The following is a 12,695-nucleotide window of genomic DNA, read 5'->3' as shown; positions in this document are numbered from 1 at the left end:
ACCGACCAAGTGCCGGCGCGTGAGCCCCCAGCACGACCACTGTGCCAGAGACCTTGGTCCCACCCCCGCCCCGCCCCTGGTCCACCCACTCCCCACCCATTTTTTCAAGCCCTGGGACATACACACGTCCCAGGGCTTGTGCGTGTCGCTGGGCCTATGCAAAATAGGCTCAGCGAGCGCAGAAGCGGGTTTTCAGGGTTACGCGCGTAATATACACGCTTAACCCTTTGAAAATCCGCCCCTTTATGTAGTCAGGAGCACTTGAGAATCAGTGTGTGATTGTGTGTGTGTGTGGGGGGGGGGAGGGAAATTAATATTTGATCGAGAAAAACCTATTTAAGGTAAGTAATTTAAAAGGAAGTTAAAAAATAAAATACAGCTGAACCACAGAATTCTCAGCTTAGCTAGCTAAATGAGAAAACCATATTGACAAAAGGATTTTCACTCTGATACTAGGGAATTGATACATATTGAACCCCTATAAATAATAACCTTTTAAAACAAACTAATGTTCCCATCCTGTAGATAGAGGACAAGGATACTGAACATAAACTTGGCCAAATGGTATTAATTTGTAACATTTAAGTTGGTGCATAGAACCCAAGCAAACCAAAGCCTGATCTCACAGTAAATGGTAAAAGTTGAAGAAAAGGCTGCTGAAAGAAAGATATCTTTGTGCTGGACATTAAAAGGCCAAGGGTTTGTAGAAAATATCATTCAGCTTAATTGATGAATTATCTAAGTCTTTATCAGAGAAAAATAAGAGAAGTGTAATTTAAGAGGATTTGTGATTGAGTGCTTTAATGAATAACCAAGCTCTGCTCTCACAATACTAAACAATTGAAGACATTGTAAGTCCAAGTACCTAGAAATATTAGCTCCCAGAAGTTAGGAAACTTGATTATCTTTTGTTTTACTCAGCTGGCAGAATCAGTACAGTAAACCATCTTAACCCACACTGAGTATACATCTAATAAGTTGAAGACAACCAATTCAGGGATGGTATAGTTAATTTCTCTTTTACAATTGTTAAAGTTAGTGTAGTATATCCAACAAAGACTATGTGGTCAAGGGGTGGAAGATCTACAGGTAGTGTACTTTAACAGTGAAAACAAGCGGCAGACCCCCATCAACTAAAGCTACTCTACTTCCGGGTTACTGAAGCAATGCCAACTAATGGGGAAAGCTAACAATATCCCCAAGCTTCTGAACTGAGGGAGACTAAGCTAAGATGCTAAATTTCAAACTGGCATGCGGGTGCACATGTGCGCACGTTCGTCGGCCTGCTCCCAGAGACATGGTTATTTTACAACTTTGCGTGTATATGCATGCATGTTATAAAATAGACTGGCTGCGTGCACATGTGCACCAAATTTTAAGTGGGTGCATATAAGTGTGCACAAATGCTGCTTCTACCATGTAAATCAGGGGATTTTAAAAGAGGCACATGCCGATGCCATTTCCAGTTTTGCCAGTTTGTCCCCAGTTCTACAGGTTAAGAGCTAAGTCTCTCCCCCCCCCCCCCCCCCCCCCCCCCGAGTTCAATAGTCTTCACTCTCCCCAGTTATTCCCAACCCTTCAAACCCCGCAGATATGCCTATTTATCTATATTTTTTTAACTTACATAGCATTCATAGCAGAAGTAATGCAGCAGAAATTATGCAGCAGGGAACCTCAGCACATGATGGATCGCATAAGTATTTATACACATTTCTCAGCTCCATGACCTGAAATACTCATGCCCCTCCCAGACTATACCCATGCGCTGCACCTTTTTGAAAATTTGAGCCATACGTACTGCAGCATTTATGTGCATATCTGAGTGAATTTTAAAATATGCTTGGTGCACGCAACCCTGACATATTTGCGCATCCCTTAATAGGGATGTGCAGAAGAAAAAAATGTGTTTCGGTTCATTTATTCATTTCGTTGGGACCCCAATTTGTTTCATTAGTTTCAAAGTAAAAAAAAAAAAATATTAGTTTAATAGTTTGATTCGTTTTTCATTTGCCATTAAAGTCATTGGGGGAAGTAGTATTACAGCCTATTTTTGGCTGCAAAATTGGGGTTTTCTTATCAATTTGGATGAAACTTCTGGGAAGCAATAATCAGAAGGGAAAAGAGCTCCAAGGTACTTAGACTGTGGCAAAGTGGCACCAAAGTGCCATGAATTGCCTAAGGCACCGTAAAGGGGCAAAGGTGTACCAGGAGTGGAAAGAGTGCTTTAACAGAGGTGCAAAGCAGCAGCGAGAGTGTCAAAAACACACCCAGCTTCAAGAGAGGGCACCAATAATAGTTGCATGAACTCTCGAAGGAAGCACAAGAGGCAAAGTGGCATGACAAGTGGCATCAACATCCTACAGCACAATGAAGGGGGAACATAGCAAGCAGAAAAGGTGTCAGAAAAAAACCTAAGACGCTGATAGAGGGACAAAGCAGCAGAAAGACTAGCATCAACACACTGAGGAACCATGATAGTGGCAAGAACACCACAAGGAGAAGAGTCGTCTGACATCTGGTGTATGGTAGCAAGGCAGAGTGGCAGAAAGTTGATAGGGGCAATACAGGCAGGCACAGTGGAGGTAGACAGGTCGCTCTGGTGTTGATAGGGGCAAGACAGGCAAGCACAGTGGAGGTATAAACAGGTCCCTCTGGTGTTGATAGGGGCAAGACAGGCAGGCACAGTGGAGGTATAAACAGGTCCCTCTGGTGTTGATAGGGGCAAGACAGGGAGGTACAGTCGAGGAAGAGTCAGGTCCCTCTGGTATTGATAAGGGCAAGACAGGCAGGCACAGTGGAGGTAGTCAGGACTCTTTTGTTGATAGGGGCAAGAAAGGCAGGCACAGTGGAGGTAGAGTCAGGCCCCTCTGGTGTTGATAGGGGCAAGACAGGCAGGTACAGTGAAGTTAGACAGGTCTCTCTGTTGTTGATAGGGGCAATGTATCACAATATGTGGTTCAAACTGGTATATCATTCATACAATCATATTCAAGCTGTCCGAAGACAGTGTTGATAGGGGTAAGACAGGCAGGCACAGTGGAGTTAGGTCCCTCAGGTGTTGATAGGAGCAAGACAGACAGGCACAGAAATGAGGTCAGGCCCTTGCAGTGTGACATAAGGGGCGAGACAGACAGGCACAGCAGTGAGGTCAGGCCTTTGTAGTGTGACATAAGGGGCAAGACAGACAGGCACAGCAATGAGGTCAGGTCCATGTGCTGATATATCTGGAACATATGAGACAGGCAGAGGTGCTGCAAGGCTTTAAAGTACTTTTATTCATCTTGCCATTCACAGGGAAAATCTGGAAACCCAAGCAAAGGCAGGTTTATTTTCAAAAACACTAACTTTTCCATTAACTCTGGTGCCAGCCTTGAGCGATGAGGGCTCATGATATCCCCAGTCATTGAAAATACACATTCACTGGGAACACTGGTTGGTGGACAGGACAGATATCACTGAGCCACTTTGGCTAGGTGCGGCCAGACACTGGACTTGTGTGCCCAATATGCCAGTGGATCTGTCTCCATGTCCTCAGTGGGCTCTGTGAGATACCATGTCAATGACATTTGTGCTGGTGTCTCCTTGGGTTGGCTGAGAGTCCTTCTTGCCAGCTGCTTTCACTCTAGCCTGTGCCAGAAGAAATGATTTTTTAGGGACAACATGGCTTTGGCATACTGAAGTGGAGGAGGAAGTACTAGCTGTCACTGACAGAGTGCTGCTCCTGCTTAGGCTTGCACTACTCTCTGAAGTGCCTGCTGTTTCTTCCTCTGCTTCATGCCTAATCTGTCTCTGCCAGTGGTGCTCCTGTTCACAGACCTTTTCTAACAGCAGGTTCTTCACAAATGTGAGACAATCAGACTATAGGGTGAGTTTCCCTTTCACACGGGGATCACAGACTGTGGCGAGTATGTATCTGTCATCTTTTGTTAAAGGTCCTAATCTCTCTTGCACCTGCTTCTACAAAATGACCAGACAATGCAGCACCTCTGCTGTCATTCCCTCCTCCTGTTTAAAGTCCTCCAGAATATTAACTATAGGGATGATATCACCCAAGGTGGCACTTCTGGAACTCAGCTCCTCCATGGTATCTTTGAAGGGCTTCAGGATTTTTACCAGCTGACTCATGACTACCCAGTTATGGTGTCCTAGGGGACTATGCACACCTATCTCCATTTCCAGAGAAAGGTCATGAAGGGGTGTCTGCTGCTCCACTAACCTCTGCAGCATCATATAGGTAGAATTCTACTGGATGCCAATGTCTTGAATGAGACGCTTGTGAGGCATCTCCAAATCAGTCTGCTTTTGTCAGAGAACCTACCCCAACTCCACACTTCTGTGGAGGTGTGCTGCTATGTTCCTGCACTTATTTATTAAGATACACAGGTATTCATTGCCTTGGTGCTTGGACTCCAACCCCAGAGTTGACTTCACTACCAGGTGCAGAGTGTGTGCAAAACTTTGGATGTTCTGAAAGCCCCTGTCAGATATTGCCTTTACCATGTTTGCACCATTGTCTGTGACAAAGAACCCTGCCTGAATATTCCTGGCTCTCTGGTATAGCTTCCACCCATCCAGCATGTCTCTGATCCATGATAGAATATTGGCCAAGGTATGGGTCTCATCTGTCAGGTGAGTGTGCAGTAAAGCCCACCTGCACCCTGATACTTGGTCATTAATAGAGCTGCTGCCTGCCCCTTCCTCAACCAGGTCCCACCAGTGTGCTGTCAGGGAGAGGTAAAAGTGTGAAGGGCTCATGGTGGTCTAGATATTGCTGGTGACATGCACACTCCCCTCTGCCTTCACCAGCAGCACCTGGATTTTACTGTGACACTGGTTATACAGGCTGGGGATGACCTTTCTGCTAAATGTGGTTCTGGAGAGGACTTTGTAATTTGGAGCTAAGACCTGCTGCAAATGTTTGAAACCTACATTCTCCACTATCTGTAGGGGCTGGTCATCAAGGGCAATCATTTCCCCAAAGCTCCTGGTTACAACTTTTGAGGGTGCCTGCCTCCTTTCCCGGGATAGTGCTACCAAAGACCACCCCATTTTCTCTATGGTAGGTTGTCGCTTCTGACGCATGGAAGGGGGCTGCTGGCCTGGCACCTGACTGCTGGAAGGGACTGAGGGCGTGGGATGACTCTGCTCCTTTTCAACCACTTTACCATGCCTGGAGAAAAGGGTCCCCTGACTGGTACTGCCACCATCCCCAGATGTCAGTACTGTTGGGTGCTACTTCTGTATATGATGCATCACTCCAGAATTAGTTAGATGGCCCAGTTGCTTGCCTCTGCTAATATCTCTGGCACAGTAAATACATTGGGCAAAACATGGGTCCTACCTCACTTTAAATTGGCTCCAGATCACAGATTTCTTTTGTGATCCCTTCTCTACCTCGGGGTGATGCTAGCACTGGAGTTCAAGTAGTGGGTGTACCCTGAGAAGCAATGCCAGAGGCATCAGTCACACTCTCTGCCTGCACTAACTGTTCTTCCTCATCATCATCACCAGTTTCCTCTCTCTCCTCCAGCACTGAAGTGGAGGCTAAGATGGAACTGACTAATCCTCCTAAACCTTCTTCAGCTATTATGCCTCCCATTTCTGATGAATGGAAACCCATACAAGATAATTCTTCATCGGAATCAGAAGCAAACAGTGACTAGGCTAAATCGTCAGCACTAACTAGCGTATGCTGTTGCACTACTGCTTTGGGTCTCGCTCTTTTGCTTTCTCCACTACCCCAACTACCTTGAATGGCTTAGCCTCCTCTTCCCTCACCTCCAAAACAGGGTCAGAAACAGATGGTGGTGGTGCATCATCTTTAAATTTAATTTTTTTCTGACTGGAACTGCTTGCCCCTCCAGAGATTTTGGATTGGAACAGGTCCCTTTTTAACTTTAATGGGGGACTGCCTCTTGTAATGCCTCCTCTGACAGTGTCAATTACTCGACCTGTACCTTTCCCTGACATCATGGATTTTAATGTCACTGCCTACTGGGGATTTGGATTAAAATGATTATTTCTTTATTGGTTGTACTGAACACCACTGTACCAATATATGTGAATGTGGAAAACTACACACACATACAGACAAACAGTGCAGTGTCTTGCTGTACACTACAACTGAGACTGCCCTATGTGTACAAAAACAGTACTGAAACTCCAGATAAAACACTGGAAGCCTCAGCCTGACTACTCCTGCTGTGAGTCTGCAAGCCCAATTCCTACAGTACTCACTGTGATGCTGCTTGTAGTTGAAAAATACCCACTTCCAGACAGCCACTGCAACTCTCACACTATCTCCCACCCACGCCACCCAAACCCTGCCTGCAACCTACCCCAAGGGGGTAAGATCAGCAGCAAAATGCCACTGCTGGCAGCTTGTCTCAGTGGGTGAGACAAAGAGAAAAGTCTGAGTGCAGTAAAAAAAAAAAAAAGCCTGGCTGCCTGGCACAGCAGCACAAAAGGACAAACATTATTTTTCAGCAATAGCTCTGATTTTCAGCAATTCAATAGATAATTGAGACACTATGAGAGAGCTCAATCAGCAAGCAACCTTCTCAGATAGAACCCAAGAAGAAAGTGCACTGTGTTACCCTTGCTGAAGGTAGAAAAACACCAAGATGAGCAGTGATTGGCTGAATTAAAAAAATGTTTCACTCTGATATATTGGCATTCTGGTCTCCTTGCCAACCTGTCCGATCCACTCTATGACAGGGTTGTGAGGTCACTTATGACTCACAGGAAAAGGCTGTTTGCTATGGTTACTCCCACATGACCTTCTCCTATTTCAAAAGGCTGCTAAGAAAGCACTGTGAACCAAATGAATGAAACTAATATGATAAGTTTCATTCATGGGGTATCACAATTCATTTTGCGTTCCCACGAATGAAACTAATAGGGACCTTTTTGTTGAATATGTGACATTCGTTGTAAATGAATGCACATCCCTGTCCCTTAATATCTGAAACAGAAGTTGTTTATATTATTTCTAAATTGAATCCCTCCACAAATCTAATTAGTCCTTTTTAACAGTTGTATTCTTAAATAGCTATGTCAAGACATGCACCATTTATTTCTAAACTGGTTAATTTATCTTTAGATACAGGACATCAACAATCTCCCCTAAACAAGCATGTCTAAAACCAATTATAAAATAACTGACTCTGGACCTTGTTGTTTTGGCAAATTATTGGCCAGTATCTTTATCATTTCTTGTTAAAATCATAGAAAATGCTGTATTATCTCACATTTCTGTTTTTTTTTATAAGTATATAATACCAACCAAAATCAGTTTCGCTTTCACCATTTCCATAGCACTGAAACCTTATTACTTTCCAGCTTTGACACAATTAGACATGGATTTCACAAGGGAACTGACTGCATGCTCATCTTGTTTGACTTAACTTCAGCCTTTGACACAATAAACTATTCAATCCTTCCTTCATGATTCTCTGCTTTAGGTATTTCCAGTGCTGTTCTTCTAACATGATTCACTTCCTATCTCACAAACCGTACTCCGTACTTTACAATAGGATCCAGTTTCTCCACTTGGCATTCATTGACCATAGGTGTACTCCAGTGTTTTGCTTTGTCTTCATCATTAATTAATATCTATTTGACACTACTATGCCGGATTTTGGTGAGCCTTGGGGTACATTGCAAACTCCATGCTGAAGACATTCAGTTCTTCTTCCCCCTCAAGGATACATGGGACTTAACAAAACAATTTGTCTATGTTAATCTACCATTTGCAGTTGTCTCTGCCATAACAAGCTTGATTTAAAGGTTGAGAAATTATTGTTCTTTCAAGATTCTCATCCACCAGTTTGCCAAATACACTTGAATTTAACAATCAGTTGATTGAAATCTCAAACACTGTTCAATCTGAGAGTTATCTTAGATCAACCGCTATCTGTGCACTTGCAAATAAAAACCATGGTACAACGTTCTTTAGCCAAGCTTAGATAATTGTGCCATTTTATAGAACCAGACGATTTTCAGACTATGCTCCAGTCTTTGTTATTTTCTAATTTGAATTACAGAAATTTTCTTTATGTCGGGCTGCCTGCAATTGCAATTAGAACACTCTAAGTAATTCAAAATTCAGCAACCAGACCATTATCAAGTACTCTATTACATGAACATATAACCTGTCTTATTGTCATTACAATGGTTTCAAGTTGCATGGCGCACATAATATAAAATGCTTGCATCATTCATAGTTTGTTAAATAATCTTAATACATCACAGATCTCCTGAATATGAAAACTTTACACCACATTGATTATATTGCGATCTACCAAACCAAGCCCTTCTAGATGATCCCTCAATTAAGTTGGTGCACATTGATGAGACTATGGAGTGCTCTTTCTCTGTGGCCAGTCCATTACTATGGAACTTTCTTCCATTTGCCTTATGCAATGTCCAAGAATCAAAAACATTCAAAAATAACTTAAAAACACACCTCTTCAAATTGGCATTTGATGGTTACATAATATAAGCATATCCTGTTGTCCTCCAGAAATGTGATCTTCAAGGAATTGACCTCCTTACAATCAAGGATTAGCATCCCCAGAAGGTATTATCAATTTTATGTTTATGCTTCTGTGTCTTGTGTTTTGTATGGTTTTTAAAAACTGTAGGTTGTTTTACTTTTATGATGTAATGTCTATTTTATTAAGTGTGATTTCTTGTAACCTGCTCCCAACTATGGAGAAGCAGGCTATATATACTTTTAAATAAGGGGTAGATTTCAAAAGGAGTGCACACATGGACTTGCTTTTTACAACATGTGCGCGCCGGCGTGCGCATGTTATAAAATCTGTTGGTCCACACAGGCAGTGCACACGGGGGGGGGGGGGGGGGGGGATTTTAGTTAATTAAATTGCTTGTGGCAATGCAATTGGGCCTTCCCCAGTTCCCTCCCAGACCACTCCAATAAAAGAACAGACTGGGAGGGAACTTTCCTATTCCTAACACTACTCTTCTTAACCCTAACTATCCCCATTATTTTTGTTTATTTACTTACTGCTCCGTTGGAGCAGAAGCAACTTCCGCGCATCGGGTGGCTACCAGTGTACACTTCCCCAGACCAGTGGCTAATGGCCGATGTCCTGACTGGTCTCTATCCCACCCCACCCTGCCCCTCCCTGCCCCTCCCTACCCAGACCACGCCCCCAGCCTGCCCCTATGACATTTCTTAATTGTTCTAATTTTGCACCAGTGATTCTTTTTTAATTAAAAAAAACACTGTGGTAATACTACTGATTAATTTTCAGGCATTTTAGTATTGTAAGAAAACAGAAATAAAGCTTTGATAGCCTCCCTCTTATCCCAAACCATATGAAAGCATAGAGCCAAATATCCAAATGGTATTGTCCCAAAATGAATAGAAATATTTAATTGACTTCAACTTGACCGTAATTCAATAATGGGATAATCTGTATCAAGCATGTTTCCAGACAGCTTTTCTTAAAAGTTATATAGCTTCAAAAGATTATTGCATCCAAGAATGATGAAAGTAAACAGTTGACCATTGTAATGGAACTGGAAACATCAGGCCAGTAAATCTGGTAGAGCTAGAGAGCATACAGGATTAAAGCATGAGAGAAAGAGAGAAATACCCAGAGCAGAGGAATGGAAGAGGAATCCCTAGTGGTTGGGTAAAGGAGCTAGGGGCGAGGGGAGGATCCTCTGAGAGGTGGGTGGGCAGAGGTTCCAGCCCCACAAGTGTGATTAAAGGAAGGGAGTGTGGTGTGGCTCTTTAGAACAGCCACAAAGGAGGAGGCAAATGGGGAGACCATGACCAGCCTCAAACCAAGGACTTTCACAAACTGAGGCTACACTGAAGGAGGCCTGTACATGGATTGCAAAAGTCTGTTTGTTGGAAGGACTGCTCTCATAGATAAACAGGCAGGATGAGAGTAAATCTTCAGCAGACCCCAAGTTTGTTAAATTGTGAGCCTGAAGTATTGGTGCTGTGGGGTGGGAGGTGAACCCTGCAGAATAGAGAGAGACAATGAATGAGACGATAGTGCAAGGAAGAGGGATTCAGTTTTGTTAGGAACTGGGGAATCTTTTGGGGAAGGGGGAGTCTCTTCCAAAGGGATGGGCTCCTCCTTAACCAGGGTGGAACCAGACTGATGGTGCTAACCTTTAAAAAGGAGATAGAGCAGCTTTTAAACTAGAACAAAGGGGAAAGCCGACAGTCGCTCAGCAGCGCATGGTTCAGAGAGAGGTATCTTCAAAGGATACTAATGATGCATTCTGATAGAAATAGGGCATCCCGACAGTGAAGTTCAAATAATTAGAAAAATAGTCCAAGTGCCTGTAACTAAAAACTCACCTGAGCTAAAACATTCTAACTTATCCCTATCAATTAAAAAGCAGAATGAAAATACAAACATAAAACAAATAACACAGTTATCGTTATTGTTACTTCAATGTTAATGTTATTAACGCTATTATTCTTCCTCCACCTCTATTCTTGTTTGTGACTCTCCCCAGAGTTGTTTCTCCAGGTTAAACTCCCCTGTTTAATGTAATTCCAACTAAATTTATATGTAAACAGAGGCGATATGATTTTCATGAGCATCGGTATATAAAACCTCTTAAATAAATAAATAAATAATGCCAGAAGACTAAGAAGTAAGATGGGAGAATTAGAATGTATAGCAGTGAATGATGGCATCGACTTAATTGGCATCTCAGAGACATGGTGGAAAGAGGATAAGCAATGGGACAGTGCTATACCGGGATACAAATTATATTGCAATGACAGAGAGGTGCACCCGGGAGGAGGTGTCGCGCTTTATGTCCGGGATGGCATAGAGTCCAACAGGATAAACATCCTGCATGAGACTAAATACAAAATTGAATCTTTATGGGTAGAAATCCCTTGTATGTCGGGGAAGACTATAGTGATAGGAGTATACTACTGTCCACCTGGTCAGGATGGTGAGACGGACAGTGAAATGCTAAGAGAAATTAGGGAAGCTAACCAAATTGGTAGTGCAGTAATAATGGGAGACTTCAATTACCGCAAAGTACAAATAGTGCAGGAGGATGTGTAATCCTGACAGAACTGATTCAAACAGTCTTATAAAACAAGATGTTTATTATTTTTTCAATATGGCAACTCCACAAAGTTAAACGAGCACCGGCTTAATGGCGTCCCCCGACACGGTCCCGTGTTTCGCCGCGGGCTGCATCGGGGGGGATCGCCACCGCTGGAATTCACACACAAGCTAGAACATAAACAAATTAACAAAGAGTCAGAATGAAAAAAGGGACTTACAACCGACCAAAATAAGTTTCACACAAGCATTACATACCTGACAGAAGCGTTTTGACAGTGACAGGGAGCACAACGCCCTTCAAACTTGACAGGTATTTAAAGAGGCGCCAGGACTACAGGGAAGGGAACCACGTGAGTGAAAAAAATGAGTTCATTGGTTCCCGTTCCTGTAGTGCACCCAAGCAGTAACTGTGAATTGCAGCGGTGGCGATCCCCCCCGATGCAGCCCGCGGCGAAACACGGGACCGTGTCGGGGGACGCCATTAAGCCGGTGCTCGTTTAACTTTGTGGAGTTGCCATATTGAAAAAATAATAAACATCTTGTTTTATAAGACTGTTTGAATCAGTTCTGTCAGGATTACACATCCTCCTGCACTATTTGTACTTTGCGATTTCGTTTGAAGTGCAGTCCTTGCTCATCATTTATTTTGTAGACTTCAATTACCCCAATATTGATTGGGTAAATGTATCAACGGGACACGCTAGAGAGATAATGTTCCTGGATGGAATAAATGATAGCTTTATGGAGCAATTGGTTCAGGAACCAATGAGAGAGGGAGCAATTTTAGATCTAATTCTCAGTGAAGCATAGGACTTGGTGAGAGTGGTAATGGTGGTGGGGCTGCTTGGCAATAGTGAACATAATATGATCAAATTTGATGTAATGATTGGAAGAGGAACAGTGTTCAAATCCAAGGCTCTCTTGCTAAACTTTCAAAAGGGAAACTGATAAAATGAGAAAAATTGTTAGAAAAAAACTGAAAGGAGCAGCTACAAAAGTAAAAAATGTCCAAGAGGCGTGGTCATTGTTAAAAAATACCATTCTAGAAGCACAGTCCAGATGTATTCCACACATTCCGATGTGATATCTTCCACACAACCGATGTGATATCTTCCACACATTCCGATGTGATATCTTCCACACAACCGATGTGATATCTCGATCGAACGTCGGTATATAAAAGAAATAAATAAATAAATTAATTAATTAAGAAAGGTGGAAAGAAGGCAAAACGATTACCGGCATGGTTAAAAGGGGAGGTGAAAGAAGCTATTTTAGCCAGAAGATCTTCATTCAAAAATTGGAAGAAGGATCCAACAGAAGAAAATAGGATAAAGCATAAACATTGGCAAGTTAAATGTAAGACACTGATAAGACAGGCTAAGAGAGAATTTGAAAAGAAGTTGGCTGTAGAGGCAAAAACTCACAGTAAAAACTTTTGTAAATATATCTGAAGCAGAAAGCCTGTGAGGGAGTCAGTTGGACCATTAGATGATCGAGGGGTTAAAGGGGCACTTAGAAAAGATAAGGCCATCGCGGAAAGATTAAATGATTTCTTTGCTTCGGTGTTTACTGAAGAGGATGTTGGGGAGGTACCCGTAATGGAGAAGGTTT

The sequence above is a fragment of the Rhinatrema bivittatum genome, chromosome 1, assembly GCF_901001135.1.
Source record: "Rhinatrema bivittatum chromosome 1, aRhiBiv1.1, whole genome shotgun sequence".
In the NCBI taxonomy this organism is placed as follows: domain Eukaryota; kingdom Metazoa; phylum Chordata; class Amphibia; order Gymnophiona; family Rhinatrematidae; genus Rhinatrema; species Rhinatrema bivittatum.
Note: the sequence above shows the minus strand (reverse complement) of the source record.